Here is an 18,093-nt window from a genome sequence, read left to right as displayed (position 1 = left end):
TGACAGGTTAGCCAAGGGAGCATTTGTGAAAGTTGAAAGCATGGCATGGGATGTGTGGATTCATGCTTGTTCACATAGTTTGCTCGGTTGTGGCTATGGCCATGAAGGCTTCCATGGTTGTATGGAAATGGTATTTTTGCTGAATAATACATGGTGATGGATGCTTTTGGAGGCTGGTTTTTTCCCTCAATGAGGGTTTCCCAGGGTATATCTTGTGTCACATTTTGTGGGTATGTTGTCTTTTCTCTTGCATGTGGATTTTAATTCCGTATTTATTTTAGATCTATTATGGGTTATGTGGAAACGGTTATATTCTTTGTTGTCAAGTTTCCTTACAAGTGGTATCAGAGCCTGGTTTTGGCCTGGTCATGGGTTCAAATCTCCCCGGTGCCATCCCGACCCGCGTAAGCACCTGGTATGCGCGTCGAGGGGGAGATTGTTGGGTGATGCGATGCGCTCCCCTGCCCATAGGTGGTTAATTATGTGGTGTTCCATGTTCACTGATAGTCATGGCTTTTGGTGCAACGGCAAATGGGCCCTACATAAAAGGTTAGTGTGTTTTCTGGTACACAGCTTAATTCTTGTATGGTTGAGACTCTAATAGCATAGATGGGGAGTAGGGTACTTAAGAATTTTCTATTAACAGTGTCATCTTCTAATGACCACCCAAAATTCTTATTGCACTTACTACTTCTTTCGTTCTAGAGGCATATTGAGCAGCATTCTCACCTTCCTTCATTTTCATGTCATCAAACTTTCCTCTGAGGCTTTCTCTTTTTTCTCTTTGAATATTCTGATCTCCTCCATCAATATTAGTCAAGGCTTTCCACATCTTGAATGCAATGTCACATCCTTTGATGTCATCAAATTTAGCATAGTTGAGAGTAGAGGCAATCTCCAACATTGCCTGATTGTGCTCCTTCTTTTTCTTCATATCTTCTACAGTGGGTACAATTGGATCAACATGTTCTACTTCAATTGAGGTTTGTGCATGGTCACTTATCGATCTAAGGTGCAGCTTCATTAACTTTTTCCATGTAGTGTGAAGTTATCTCTGTTGAGTTTGGGAACTTCTCTCTTAGACATCTTGATCTTCTTGCTTCTAGTACCTTTAAAGTAAATCAACAGATGGCTCTGATACCAATTGTTAGAAATGCTTTAGAATAACTGGGGGGGGTGAATTGGTTATTCAAGGTCGAAATGTCCTAATAAAACTTTTTCACCAAGTATAGTGAGCCCATTAAACTGTTCATTCATCCAAGCTTAAACTTTCCTACTTAGCAACTTATTGAAAATCAACATACAAGGATAACACATGAAAGATCAACACATAACACAGTGATTTACGTGGAAACCCAATTTGAGAAAAACTACCAGTAACATGCTACTCAATTCTCACTCTTTTGAAGTGATGCTCTATGAAAGCCTTTCCCTATTAAAGGCTACAACACACTGTTAGATGTGACCTGGTTAAAGGATTTAACCACCCTGTTAGAAGTGGGCCTGGTTAGAGGACTTTAGAACATTCACTTGGAAGGCCACCTTGTTAAAGGATTTACAAATGGCTATTAAACCAACCTAAGTCCATAGGATTTTACCCTAACTGATACAATTGTTAGAGAGTAACAATAAGGGCTTTTGACTTGATACAACTCACAACTTAACTTGCAGATTTCATATCATAGTGCAACTCATAAAATTGCCTGGCTTTTAGTCTCTACAGCTCTGACAGCTTGTCCTCCTTTCAAGATTCATCTCCTTGAGTCTTCATGCTCAATGCACCAGTGCAATCTCCTATATTACCACTTTATCAAAGTAGAGTCTATGTGCTCTGTTGCTTCTCCTTCTCTCGATACCTTCTCCTTGACACCCTTCAACAACTTCACAATTTGGCACCCTAGTAACTCTTGCTTCTTGGCCTGTGACTCCTTAAATAGAAGTCTGGAAAATCTTTTCTTGCTTGATTCTTCCCTCCTTTAATTTTAGTTCAAATGGATTAGGTAGGGTACAATGAATCTAACCCATATCTTGTTCCTTCTAGAAACATCATGAAGAATCCTCCTGAATTCGCCCAAAGATGGTTTACCTAAAATTTTGTGCCTCTAGCTCATCATCCTTATCCTCCATCTTGTTCACAAAATTCAAGGTAACAAACTTGTTAGCTCAGATTTGGTGAATCTTTGACTTTTCAAATAATGCACCAGCTTGGCACTATTGAAATTTTTGTGCTCGATACATACTGTGTTACTCGGCACCAACTACATTTTATTGATGCTTGACACCTACTATAGATTCACTCGGCATCAACTAAGTTTTTCTAATGCTCGACACCTATTACTTTGCTTGGCTCCTTTCGTATTAGTTGGCACACAACAAACTTTTCATTTCCTCGGCACTAACTGAAAATCTACTCAACACTCACTAATGAACTTAGTCAAGCTTTACAAATAGCCTTGTTACAACTTATACTTCTAGTGTTTCTAGGTGTGGCCACCCTCTATATCTTCAAGTACACTATCAATACATCATTTTACCATTGCTTTAACTGATCCTTTTACTTCATTACAAAACCATAACTCAACCTTTCCCTCAGATGCTTTTGCTACATCTTGTTGATTAAATACTCTTCATCAATCTACTAATTGATAGTGCTTGGTGTATATGAGAAATGTTAGTATGCTAATAGAAACCAAATTTAAATAAAGCTTCTACAAACTAAACAAAATTCATAAACTTCAAGATAGACTAAGATGAGCTCTCAATTAAAAATATGAGCCATTAATGGGCTCTCTCAATGAGAAGCTCTCTTGTTGAGTAGCTTTGTCTAAATAGATAGGATGTATGCTCAAGCTTTATGCTTCAAAAAGGGCTTCAAATGGAGTTGGAATTTGGGTGTGAGTGTATGGTTTTGATGTAAAATGGCTTCTTAAAATGGCATTATGACTTTACTTCATGGATTTTGTTGAAATGGCTTGGGAGAGGATTCCTTAAATAGGCAAAGGCTTGAGGGATCAAGGGCTAGGATGCAAGGATGGGAAAAAGCTTATGGAGGGCTCAGATTGCATGAGAGGAGAGCACATGGATTGTGCTTTCTTACAGCCAATCTAGGAGTGACACATGTCACAGGGTGAAAGGATGGAGGAAAGGGGAAGGATGAGTCAACAAAAGAGGCTTAAGGATAAAATCTTCATAAAGACCCTCATAATGGCTTGTAAGAGCAATAAAAGGGCTTGGAAGAGTCATTTATGGCCTAGTGGGCTTCATAAAGTTTTATGGTTGGGATATTTTGAAGGAGATGAGAGGAATTTCGACTTGGGCTTGATTAGGAGGGTTTTAAGCTTTCTTAGGATTGTGCAAATGATTAGAGGATGGATTAGGATGGTTTAGGATTAGCTTAGGGATAGGCAAGTGGATGGCATTTAATGAGGGTGGGTGAAGGAGGAGATATTTGTTAACTTTGGCTTGGGTTAGTAAGTCTTAACCCATTTTTAGGGAATGTGACAAGGTTAGGAGGGGATTAGGATTAGGTTTAAAGACATCTTCTAGAAGAGTCTAGATTTTGGATGAGGATAAAGACTTTCTAGAATAGTCTAGAACTTCCTAGGATGAGGATGAAGACTTTCTAGAAGAGTCTAGAACTTCTTAGGATGAGGATAAATTAGATTTTTAGGAAATAAATAAAGTTTTATTTATTTCAAGGGTTTGGGTTGAGGAGATATTTATTAAAACTTTTTTAATAAACATGAGGATTAATATTTAATCTTAATTAAATATTTTGAGTTGGGATTAGGGGTAGGAAATGATGGGATTGGCCTTTAATCAAAATTAAAGAAGGATTAGAAGATTTTGGAAGAGGTTAGTGGTCTTAAGGAAATTGGCCAAGTTTTGGGCAAAAAATAAATTTTTAATTTATTGTGGGTTTTTTGGTCAATTATTAATTAAATAATTAATAAATAAGAAAATAATGTTTAAATAAGATTTAAACATTTTTGGGAGGGATTCCTTAATTAAATATTTTTAATTAAGATAAAGGGATTTAATGGCATAAAAATAAATAAATAAATTAATAAATGATGATGTCATCAGGAATTTTTTAGAAAATAAAAATACTTTATTTTCTAAAGGTTTTTAGGTGTCTACACTTGGATCTTATAAGCAATTGTCATTCTAGCAAATAACAAGTTTGACATCAATGACAAAATAATGATTGAAAACATTCTTTATCAACCATCTTCCTTCTTTGCAACAATCTCCCTCTTTGATAGTAATCTTTTTCAATAAGATTTCCAATAGGTGATGGCTTCCCTTGTGAAATTTACAAGGTCTTTTTGGATGATATTGGCCCTGATGTACATAAAGTCTATCTTGAAGCCTACAATGCTCATTCCCTAGGCAATATAACCAATAAGGGCAACATTATGTTCATACCTAAAGCAAGAGACCTGGAAGACATCTACAATTGAGGCCCATCACCTTGTTGAATGTCTCTTACAAGAGCATTGTCAAGGCCCTCTCCCTCAAAATTAGGCATCTATTACCTCAGATTGTTCACCCTAAACAAATTGGCTTAATTAAATCTAGATATTTTTTGGATAATATTATTGTTGTATGGGAAGGTATGGAGTGGGCTTGTCAGTCCAAACATCAGGGTATGTTTCTTAAGATTGATTTTGCTAAAGCTAATGACTGGATTGAATGGCCTTTCATTTTGGCCATGTTATAAGCCCTAGGGTTTGGTCTTATCTTTCTATAGTTAGTTCAAATACTTTTTGGGGATGCTTCTTCTTGTATTACCATCAATGGATGACAATATGAAGCCTTTGGGCTCATCAAATCTATTCACCAAGGATGTCCTTTGGCACCTTCTCTTTATCTTTTGGCTATTGAAGGGTTTGGCTATCTTCTTACCAATTTATTTCTTGAGGCCTCATGCACGACATCTCCCTCCCTCATTCCATTATGTAACTTTTGAGTGATCATTTTGTGGATGATTCTTTTCTCACCTTTTTGAAGATGAGGACAATGTTTCCAATGCCTTGCAATGCTTGGATACTTTTTGTCTCACCTCTGGGTCAACTATTCAATGGCATAAGACCTTCTTCTATAGATAGACTTTCTTGCCTGGCCCCAAGTGGATTGAATGCTATAAGTGGAAATGGGTGCAACATGGCAAATACTTTTTCTTTATGGGCATCCCCTTTTCTTTTCAAGCCTCCCTTGTGGAGTTGTAGAATGCGGTGTTTGCTCAGATTGAAAAAAAGTTAGAGCACTAGATCACCAAACCTCTTTCCCTTGCCAGTAAGTTTCAAATTTGCTCGAAGGTTTTGGATACTACACATGTGTATTATTCCTCTTGTTGAGCTCCTTTGAAAGCCTCATACCTCAAACTTGAGCATATTTTGAGGGACTTCCTCTAGGCCTCTGATGCTTCGATTATGGCTTTTACAAACTAGCCTAGGATTTATATTACCTACCTAAAGACTCTAGGGGTCATGGTTTGATTTCTACTCAAAAGCAAGGTATTTCCCTTTGTTCAAAGTGGGTCATTTAGGCTCTCACTAGTGACAAGGCTTGAAAATTTTTGTTGTGTCATTGCATTTTTATACTTTCTGGTTAACTAGCTAGTCTGGAAGGGGATTGGTTTTTAGACCCTTCTTGTGAATTCTAAATCGGTGCAAATTTAGGGTACTTTTGTTGCTAAAAGCATTTGTAAAAGCTTGGGAAGTCGTTAAGCCATGGCTTCGTTGGGCAGACGATGGGTTATAAGATGGGCTCTCCATGAACAAGCAAAACTTGTGGTGGTCGCCTTTGTTTGTTGTTCAAGGTGTGCCCCTAGCCAAAATCCAAGGAGCTAGTTCTCTACATTTGTTTAGATAGGGCATCAAGACACTCAAAGATCTCTTTTCCAGAGTTACTATGAGTCTTTGTACATGGGAGGACCTACAGGTGAAATTCTGGCTTTTCCATCTAGATTGCCAGATAATTGATCTTCTAGTTTTCACATTGCTCCCCATATGTTGCACAAGTTATGTATTCACTCATCTCTCCCATGGAGGAAGGATTGGAAGTGGTACTCTACCACTCCTCTAACCAGCTATAAACCCAAATTGGATTATCGGTGGCTTGTCCCTCACCTTCCTATGGTTGATGTCCTCAACCAGTGTTGGCATTTGTAGTCCTCTCACAAGACTTAGAGTTTTGGATTTTCCATAGTTTGGAAAGTTATCATGGAGCTGAAAATAGCTCACTTTACTTGGTGTGTTCTCTTCCAAGGGCTACCTTTGGGCCCTCGGCTCTGACATTTGGGTGCCCTTGACCCCAAATGTCCTTTTTGTGGGAAGCCAAAAAGCTTCATGCATATTTTTTGGTTTTGCATGTGTGCCCAAAATTACTGGCATTGGATCCATGATTTTTTAAAACATTTTCACCTAGAGGCCTTTTCCTGGTATATAGCTATTTTGGGAGATTTGACTAGGCTCCCTTTTAAATATTCTAGATCTGGCATGCTTTCAAAATGAAGATTTTTTTTACTATCTGAAAAGATCGCACTGCACTTTAATTCTCTCACAACTTTCTTGATATAAATGTTGCTATGTAAGCTAAATAGTGTATTTGTATTAATTTCATGATGCAAATACAAGTACAAACAAACAAAGTGGCATTGGAAGTGGCCCACCTGTAGGAGCTTCTAGCTCACTAGGGTAATGCCCCTTGCATAGTTTTTAGGGTGCTACTGAATACTTTATCTTGTGATAATACACCTCCTCGCGATCACTAGAGAGGTCATAGCAGCTTTGATCGCCACTCACATACTCCCAGGTTGCAGCCTTCGGCATTGCTCTCCTAAGGGCAATTTTCATGGTCATCACCACTCGGCATCATCTCCACAGAGGTCAGGTATGGGCTGGTCCACAATGGCTCCTCTGATTGCTCCTGATGCGGGCTGGCCCTCTGTTCACAGGTACCCCAAATGGGCATTCCCTTGGCTGGATCTGGCTATCTCCCCTCCTAGGCCAGAGAGAGAAAATAGAAAAGATGATGTTACTGCCACTGTTGCTAATGGGTGGGCTCCCCTTGAGCCATCCACCAACCCAACTGATGTATGGGGTTATGATGAAAGAGGTCCCCCCTTGATTGGCACTGCTCTTACAAACTAAAGGATTTCTTCTTATTTTGTTTTCTATTGCTCAATCTTTAGCCTTCAAGAATTTTTTTTTTTTGGTGAATAGTTGACATTTCTGACCACGTGCCATTTGAACTTGTGAGGTGGTCTTGTATCCCTCGGCCCTTTTTTATGAATATTTAACTTTAATATTTAATTAATAGAAAAGGGACTATTCACCAAATAAAAAATAACAAAATTGCTAACATATTATAGAAAGAGTATGGGTCACATCAAATGAATACAATCTTTATTTATGGATTTAGTACTATCTCAAATGGGGTGTGTAGTTAGAAAATTAAATTTTACAGAAGAACTAGATTTAGGCAATTGTTGTTTATTATCATTTTAGTTGTCCTAAATTTTAATTATTAGGACAAAAAAAGTTATAAATGGACAAATATTTGATTAATTTTATTTTCTCTACTATTCATAAGTACCGACATTCTACAACAAGTGGATGATATTCTCATTATTCAAGAGCATGGTTTTTGAATGGAACTCACTGACTTGTATTTCATTATAATTCGTTATGTAAACAAGAACTCTGGTAAGCAAGAGTCCCTACCTTTTACATGGCTGGAAAATAGTGAATTTGGCAAACTAAAAGAAAAGTGACATCTTTTATGCAATTCTTAATAGAAATAAGCTCCAAGTTCTTTGTCTGAGAAAATTGCTTGCTAGAGAAGGAACAAAAGTGCATAGATATGAATAACTACTCTTGTAATAGACAATGTAGAATGTATATCTATGACATAATAGCAGTGTGCAATTTGCCTATTAAGTGTTGGATAAGCCAAAAGGTTAGGCTACCATCTTTGTAACTGCAAAATGATGGGTCGGCTGTAGATGGTTTCAGACGATTTGAGAGCTGATGATGAGATTTGATAGAAGATAGTTTTATTTATTGTTTTTTGTATTAGCATTCATTAACCTATTTGATTATATAGCGGGGAATGTAGAGTTTGAACAGATTTCTGAAACCATTAAAGTATTCATCAACTTGTTTGATTATATAGAGGGGAATGCGAAGTTTGAACAAATTTTTGAAACTATTAAATGAATGTTAGAAATAAGGAAGTATACTTTACTTGTACAATCAATTCTGATGCCAGTTTTTTTAGAAAATCTTCATTTCAATCTTCAATTTCTAAGTATCGTGTAAGAAATTACTATCATGGAATTTTGGATGCATTAGATAGTTTCATATTAGAGTCGTCTATGTGAAACAAGAGCACCATGGTGGCTATGTAATAGCAACATGAAATTGATGAGAGTAAATGACAAATAAGACTTTAAGAAGATTGTGTTAGTACTTGTTGGGCCCATTTACCGTTGCACCAAAAGCCATGACTATTAGTGAACATGGAACACCACATAATTAACCACCTATGGGCAGGGGAGCGCGTCGCATCACCCAACAATCTCCCCCTCGACGCGCATACTAGGTGCTTACGCGGGTCGGGAAGGCACCGGGGAGATTTGAACCCATGACCAGGCCAAAACCAGGCTCTGATACCAATTGTTGGGCCCATTTACCATTGCACCAAAAGCCATGACTATTAGTGAACATGGAACACCACATAATTAACCACCTGTGGGCAGGGGAGCGCGTCGCATCACCCAACAATACTTGTTAAACATGAACAACAAACAAATGAAATGAAAAATAATGTAGAGAATAAAGAGAAAGAAAATATGACGAAAGTATTTTGTGTTTCCTGTAACAAAGTTTTAAATTGTCTATGACTATCTATATTTTCAAGTGTTATTAACTATCTATTCTTTAATACAACGGCCAGTAAACAACAACAAATTTGTTACAGTAATTTACATGAAGCATGTTGACATTGAAAAGACTTTTGATTCTATGTTTTGTTGTATATACATGTAGCAAAATTTTTGTTTTGTATATTATGTTTAGCTTGAGTATTACAAGGTCCATATATTCAAAAAGATGTAGAGGACAATATATTGAAATAAGAAACTTTGATAATTTAGTGCTATACGAGCTTCCTAATAATGTGACATATATATTATGTTTTGTTGTATAAACAAGTAGGAATTGTATACATAAGTTGGTCAATGGAAAAAATTGATGTTGAAAACTTTGGCTTCGCTTTGCTTCTGATATGGATGTTGTGCCTGCAGGAAAAGAGTGTTGTCATTAGAGCTACATAGTAGTTTAATGTGAATTATGTAATGAATTATTGTAAACATTTGAAAAACATGAAATATTTTACATCTCTAGTTGGTTTTATGGGGATGTTAATTTTACCTTCTTGCCCGATGTTCTAGTTTTGCAAAATTATTCCAACGATCATATGTTGCCTATGTACCCTAAAATTTGTAAATAAACATCAGTTAATAGATTTATTTGTATTTTTTTGACATAAATTTGATTGTGTGTAATTGAAGTAGTAGAAAATTGTTTAGGAGTGCTCACAGGTGGAGTTTCTCTTATGATTGATGTGATTGTATGGTCCATTACGAGTGTAAAAGTGTCTTGAATCTCAAAGTTCTGCATCATGTAGACTGCTACAGACATGGTTTCTTTGTACTTGTCAAACTCAATCTTTGTTAATTATGGAAAGTTGTCTTCCAAGAGCTTTTTGTGTAGACTGCATTCAAAGATGTTGTCTTCTATTTTGATGATACATTGGAGATAGGGTTGAAATTGAAATATTGTATCTGTTTCGCACTTGGTGCAGTGAATGTCAGTTGGATCAGTTGTTGTTCATATAGATACTATTTGTTGACAGACTATGCACAATGGCTAGTATGGTGAGCTATGGACATTTTTTTCTCATAATATTCATGTTACCTAGAAGTACAAAGGTCGAGATCAATTGTAACTAATTGTAGTGTTATTTTTGTTGTCATTAAATATTGAATTTCAGGTAGTAGTTATTTTTTGACTTTGCATATTGGCATTTGCAAGTTCTTGTAGTGATTGTATAGTGCAGTTGTCATTGAAGTGATCTATGTAGGTGGCTAGGCCTGATCTCATAATTGCTGAGCCTCGTGGACTAGACTAATGGGTGACATTTTTAGTAGTAGCAATAGTGTTGACCTGCATATACTTTCTAGGCTTTTGTAGCTATAACTCTATGTTTTTGGCACTATGAACTAGCAAGAGAAAAGTAGATATTAGAAATTGAAGTACTAGAATTACATAAAAGTATTGTGATAAAAATTGATGTGTTATTTGTTACTTACAATAGCTGTGTCAGATGGCCATTGTCCATCTATGATCTGGAGCTGGAATTCTGTGGGGTTCTACACATATGAAGTTACAAGGACACCGAGACTACCAATTGGATAGTTGTTGTGTGACTAAATCAGTTGGGAGATTTTGGTATCAGGTGACAGTCTCTATTTTTTGTATATAGGAGGTATTTGTTCGACTTCAGTTTTTGACTTGAACTGTATGCAGTAGTCAGGATCTCCTCTTTCATATTGTGAGTTTTTTTTCTTGATTCCAAATTTTTGAATGTAGATGCTTGTTCCAGGAGTTAGCGAGTGCAAGTATTTATCAGTCAAGGTGTTGGTGATGTTTGTTGTTATAGTGAGTAGACCGGATTTGTCTATGAGATCTATGTGTGCAATTGATGATCTTTGTTCATTTTGTGCAGAGTTCTTGCAAGCTGGTCCATATGTAGCTAGCATGTCACCTTCAAAGACTATTGTTGATTGTGTGTTGCAGATGTCAAATATGGTAGTTGGGGAAGTGGCAAAGAGCTTCTGTCTACAGTGAAAGCAGATAAATTATCTACAAATACATAGACTATAATAATTGTATGCTAACCCATTGTAGAGAAGGAGTATCAAAGCAATAAGACTACTTACCTCTTATGTCTGTTGTTGTCGATAGTAGTCGGAGAGCTTTTGTTTTGATCTATTTCCATGGTCTGCTAAAATGGACCTGCACTCAACATGCAACCAATATTAGATAATTAATTGTAGCCTATGATATTTATTTTTGTGTTTGAAGTGAGAAATAGATTATGATGTCATTTTCTATAGCTGCAATTGGACTGCAGCTATAAATTGGTTAGTCCAGTATGTGTCCAGAATAGTGACTTTTCTTATTTCAATGTCTATGTTATGTATCTAGATATGGTTGAGGTTGCTTCCTATTTTGTATTATTGTGTTCTCTGTTGTGAGTTTTAGATTGTGTTGTTGCATGATGTCTAAGAGGTGTGATTTTTTTGTTGATATATTTAGAATGTCGATGTTGAAGTCTCCTACGATTAGTAGTTTTGAATGTTTTGGTAGAGTGGTGGTGATGGTTTGCATGAAAGTGAAAAGATCATTTGTTGGTGTAGTTGGTGTCATATATATGTTTGCAATGCGCAAGCATGCTTGCATGTGAGAAACGTCAATTATGATTGATTCGAGGTGTCTTGTTGCATATGTTTTGATATTTTGCACTATGCTACTTTTGTTGCAACATTTGAGCAATCCATGAATGGCGTATAATGGGTAGAATTCAAATCTTTCATTCAACAGTGGTAGTTGGTCAATGTGCTTGGTTCTTGTATCTTGTAGGCAAAGTAAAGTTGCACTATGCAAGTCATGATCATGGTCTATTTCTTATGCATGCAGTTGCAGGCTTCAAGTATTTAAAGTACATATTATAATGGTGGTTAGTGATGTAGGAGAAAGAGTGTAATGTAGAGGCCACTATGATGATGTTTGCAGTCGTTGTATTTCTACTTTGACTTTCTAGGAAACCCTAAAATTATTGTGGTGTAGTTTGTTCATCAAGGACTATTTTTCTATGTCTTTAACGCAGGATAGGTTAGTGTAGGAAAGGCCATGTTGATAGACCTTTGTGGGGTCAAAAGCAACAATGTCCATTGTCAAGCCCTGTGCTTTGTGAATAGTTCTCGCGGATGCAAGTTGTATAGGGAATTGTGATCATATGACTATGTTTGTTAATGTTCACATACTTCTTGTAATTCGTGTGAGTGATGTCCATGTAGCTGGTATTGTATCTGTGTACATATATCACATTTGTTTTCTTTGTAGATTTAGGATCATTGAACTTGATCTAGAGGATGTCTTCATTATTATATGTATGTAGTTGGAATGTGCCATTAGCACCATTGACTAGACCATCTTGTGTGTCAAGATTGCCTACTATAAGCTCAATTAGTATTCCTGGCTTGATGAATATAGTTGATGGTAAGATTTTCCTTTCTACTTGATGAGGGTTATTCTTTAATGTTGTATCTTTTCGATCAATTGCTTCAAGTTTATAGAGTGTTGTTGGTAGTAGGTCTAAGATTTTTTTGTTGTGCTCATCAACAACAGAGTTGTGTTGGAACAAATGTGGCAGTTTTGGGTCATTAGGTATAGGCTTGTGACATGCTCTATTTATGTATGAAATGTCTTGATCTGTTTGTTCAAAGATCCTTATACGGTTCAAAATGAAGACAGAGTGTTCATTTCTTTGTCTAACAATAGTTTTCAAATTATAGCATTTGATATTGTCAGTCCAAAATGTGTATGGAATTTTCTCGCCATTAATTCTTGGTTGCTTGATTATCCATCTGTCACATACTAGTTGTGCTCGGTAGAAGTCACCAAAAAATATGATGTCTATGTTTTCAAATGGTTGATTTGGTGTATGTTCTATTTGACAGAGTACTCTATCTATATTGTATAAGGTTGTTGATCCTATTAGTGATGTCTCATCGATTAAAAGAACTTGAAGTTGATCTAGTCTCTAGCTTAAGTTGTCGAGGTTGTCTGATTCTAATGGTGTGATGTTTGATGAGTTACATGGTAGATGAAATATGGAATGTGCAGTTACGTCTTCTATGTTGTATGCAACCTTTCTTGCCGACGCTACAATGATGCCTTTTGGTTTTAGTTTTCACTATGTAATTATTTATCATATAGACGGATCAGAGCCTCATAGAGCAATTTATATGGAAAAAGTCTTTTTGTCCTAACTGCATCTTTTAATATTGTTTTTTGTTGTTTTTTAAATTTTATTCACATTGTGTAGTATTCTTGGGTGCTTTGTAGGAATGGGTGTGCAATTTCTGAAAATAATGGATTATGAACAATTTGAATAGTTTGATTTGGTTTGGGTTTTCTACTATGCATTAGGTCATTAGCTAAGTCATATTGTTCTTGTTTTATTGCTTTATTGTCGCATTGTAAATGGCAATTGAATATCATTGTTGCATTTTCAGTGTTCTATAGTTCTTTTTGTGCATCATCTATGATACCCCATGCATAATCAGTCTATGCATTGAACATTTTTTCAACCTTTTCTATTTGTGTCTTTTTAGCATTGAATGCATCAACCCATTTGTTGTTTTCTAATAATAGCTTTTCCTCATTTACTCAGAAAGGTATGTACAACATGAGTTTCTCTCTATAATAATTGTCATAGTCAATGTGTGGATTGTATTTCACAAAGCATATAATTTGTGCTTTTCATCTTTTTTGAAAACTAGTTGATTTATTATAGTAGAGTGCAGTACTTAGCAAGTGATAAATTGTCTAATGTGATTGGCCTTTATATGTATTTTTCTATTGCAGAAGCATACATGATGTTTTCAGAGTTATCATGTTCTTTAGCCAATAGTTTTGGACTTTTCAGCATAAGAACGTTGCTATCTAATGGTGCAGTGTTGATAAACACAATTTTTCTTGATGATCTGCATAATGCAAAGGACAATGCAATATGGACGGCTTGCTGACTAGACATTTGTTGGTAGTCTAGTAATGAATTTCCAAGTTTGTGTATGAATTCTATTTTATTGTCATAAGTAGTTGTTGTTTTCTTGCGCAACTATTGGAAGGCTAATGTTGTTGTTGTATCTTGTTTTGTCATATAGGAGCAATAGTAAGATGCAGCAGCATAGACATCTAGTATGAAGTGTGTATCAGTATTTGCATACCATAATGATGGCACTTGCCTTGCAAATGCATTGGTCTAGGTGTCACTTGGGTCTCTTTTTAGTAATAGTACTCTTCTTCTTAATTTCATGCATAGCATTAGGATGTAATTGTTTTCATAGCATTAGGATGTAATTTTTTTCAGTGGTGTTGAACTTATTGAGGAATTGGTCAAATGTAACATCTTTTCAATATTCTTTGTGCTCAAGTTGTTTAAAGAGCTTTATTGTTTTTTCTTTCATTCTTGTATCTGTTGTTGGTAAAGACTCTAGAATATTTGTTTTCCTCATTGGAGGCATAGGGAAGTTGAAGCGACAAGTTGATGTCTTCTACTTCTTGTAGCTTTTTGTGTGATGGTGTGTTTGAATTTTGGCAAATTTTTCATCTAGAAGTGTAGAATTAGAAGAGATATATTTGTCGAAAAAGTTCTCGATTTCTTGATTTGTGCATTTTCCATATATGGGTGCATTTCCAATCCAAACCATAAAATCAACATGTTCATTTCCTTTATTTTGGAATTCAGTGACAAAGAAGTAATCTAACACTTTGCCAAACAATTTTATATTTGTTAACATCATTCTACAGAATGCATTAAGTTGATGATTGAAATACTGAGTGCATAGAACTGGATTCTATCTTATTTTAAAGTCTAAATTTTTGTCTTCTATAGTTTCAGTTTCTTTATAGTTATTGCTAGTATAGATATCGTCCAAATCTTGTACTAGTGGCAGCCACAAGTTCTCAACACTTGTCAATGTGGCAAAGAATGTTGGGGGTCCTAATTGCCTTATCATTGCAAATATGTTTTTCCTTGTATTGTCCAAGTAATTAGGTGATGTACAAATACTTTTCAATGATTTGAAACCGATTGGTGATCTTAATATTTGTTCAATGTTTGTAGGGGTGCGGACATTTTTTGCCAACAACTTTTTACCGTTGAGCTCAACTTTTCTTATGCAAACCCATGCCATTGAGGAGATTTGTTGAATGATAAGTTTTATTTCTTTGAAGAAAATTTTTGTAATATGTGTTGCAAAGTCATTATCTAGATGCATGAGCTCCCACTTCACTATTTTTTGGAATGAGAAATTTGAGATATGTTGTGGTCTTGGATAACTATAGAAGAGAGTTGGAAAGTTCATTTCCTCTGAGTTTTGATTTTGAAATATTCCAAAAGGTCTAATTCCTTTAGAAGGTGTAATCTCAATTATTGTTGTGTCAAGATCTTTGATTGAATGTGTGTCATTGAACCAATGGATAAGTGATTCTGAGACTGGTTCATTACTTAGTTCATCATTCTCATTAGAGTCTTGTATTTATGTATTGCTAAGACATGTTGTCTATTGTTTTTTTCCCCTTAGAATGGCCTCCCAATGCTCATCTATGAAAATTTTCTCTCTAATATACAAGGACATTGTTGCTAGACTTGATAATGCATTCATTACACATAGGGGTCTTATATTGCCTTGGGCATATGCATTTTCATACTCTAGTTTTTGCTTCAATCTTATTGCAATTTTTCTATTGTCATATAATTGTTGAGGCAATACTCATTATACTTTATCAATATCTATAGGCACATTGATTATTGTTCTGTTTAGGCCATACTGTGACCTTTTGTAACCTAGTTGTCTTATTTGTGCAAATTTAATGCGCAAGGAGACAAGTCTTTCTTCTAGTGAGGTCAATGTATGTATTGTGTCAATACGTTTGTTTCTTTGTATCCTCCAAGGTGTAGCAAAGGGAGGAACTTTGCCAGATATAAAACCTTTGAAACATTGGGTACATACCAAGTTGTTGATTTCAATTTTATTCTCTTCATGTGTTATTGGAAGAGAGTTGAAAGCATTGAGAAATGTTTTGTCGATGATTTGCATATTTTTTGGAAGTGTAACATTTTACAGATGTTGCATGGGTTAATGGGTGTGTCATTTATAATGTGTCGATATGGTTTAATTGATTTTGAGATTTGTCTGTGTGGTGAGGGTTGTTTAGACTTGTGTCTTCCAGTTTGATGGAAATGCAGCCGGAGTTTGTTGTTTGTTTTGCCACTATCAGCATTTTGTTGCTTTTTTTTTGTTGAAGAAAGCTTGTGCTCCTACTCTTTCATATTATATTTTTGAGGCAATGCAATGAATGTCTACTTTTGACATGACCTTATTGTGCTATCGTTATGCCTATTCTTGATAAATTGACAGATGTTCTAGACTGCACTCGAGGTGATTGACTTTGTATCATGGAAGATGACAATTTTTGCGTTTGGTTTTCATCACTTTTCTGTTTGTTTTTCCATGACATATTATTTCTTTTAACCATCGTAGCGAGTATCGAATATTTGCATTGGTTGATGTTGGTGTTCTTAGCTGTGAATGTTTTGAGATGTTAAATGATGTTGGAGGTAATGGTCTGGCTGGTCCAATTTGTGGCTCATTAGATTGTGATGATGTGAATTTTTCATAGCTATTATGGAAATCCATTTTCTAATAGAGTTTTGTGCGAAAGCAAAATCAGTATTTTGGCAATTGTGCTATATTCAATTAACTGAAAGAAGGGTGTAAATAGGTACTCAGATTATTATTTATGGAAGTTTCAAAATTTTCTAAAAGAAGTGAACTAATCCATACAAAATTCAATTGATTATTAGGAAAAACAAAACAATTTTGAAAGAAAAATTATATTATTCTTATTATTTAAAAGCTTAAAGGGCTTTGTAAAATGTTCACTTGATTAGTGACTATATAATTCGTTATACTTGTAACAAGATTGTCTTATGTGTTTCTTGTTACTAGAAATCTTGACGCAATGAACTTTGTACTTGTCACCTGTGTGCATAAAATCATTCTGATCAAAATACTTGAGTATTTTAGGAATACATTTTATCTATGTAGAATTCAGTGAACCAAAACAATTGATACAAATATGGTAATTATGAATTTGAAAGCAACCTCAAAGAGAAGATATTATATGTGAACAAGAAAAGTGGTTTTAAATGCATTTGCTTACAATAATAAAAATTAGCTTGTGAAAACTTTTCGCAATCAAACAATGAGAATTATCATAAACATCATAAATCAATTTTTTAAATTAAATATTAGATATACAATTCCTATGTAAAAAAATATGTTTTAATTCTTCTTCATAAATCTAATACTTATGATTCAAATAATTTTAGTTATTCATTAAAATAAATATTTCATAATAAAATAATTAGACCTATTAAACATGTTTACTTGTATTAAAAAATTATTTAATAGCAGATACATGTTCCTTCAAAAGCTTATATTGTGGTTGTGATTTTTTCGAGATCCATCACTGAAAGATCTAAAACAAAGTATAAGATCTAAAATAGAGATGAAAAAAAAAACAATTCAATGCACACAAGAAAGTAAAAATACATCCATCAATTATATATAATCAATTAAACTGCAATACTTAAATATAAACTTAGATAAATTTTCAATCTTACAAAATGCGGCTTGGACTAAAGAACGTAATCTTGTAAAACGGACTCTAATAGTATATTTATTATTATTATATAATATATATAATCAATAGTATATTCTAATTTCTTAGAACGTGACAGTCTAAATAATGTGCATCATCACATTTCAAGCCAACTTGTTCACCTTAATAAAAGATATATGTTCATCTAAGTAATCTAAATAATATGATTTGTGGAAAAAAATACTTAAATCTATTTGAAATTGTTTCTCTCGATGTTTTTAGATCAATGTTTGAATCATATTCCCTGATCCATCATCAATATAAACCCCAAAAGAAAAAAGAAAAATTCCCTTCAACTCATCTCATAAATTGTGAAAACCTTTTTTACTTAGTTAAAATTTACTCAAACTATTATGCTAGATTGCGATAAACTTTCATTTCTTCAATAGCTCTATCTTAATGCTTAGTGATTTGGAAAAATTAATTGTTATGTTTTATTTTTATTTCTATCTTGTTAAGATGTCATCAGGTCACTACTTGCAATGTGGCTGGGTCTGGCCAGAAC

This window comes from Cupressus sempervirens, chromosome 5 (assembly GCF_028749045.1).
Source record: "Cupressus sempervirens isolate cs-2001-9-10 chromosome 5, ASM2874904v1, whole genome shotgun sequence".
NCBI lineage: Eukaryota > Viridiplantae > Streptophyta > Pinopsida > Cupressales > Cupressaceae > Cupressus > Cupressus sempervirens.
Note: the sequence above shows the minus strand (reverse complement) of the source record.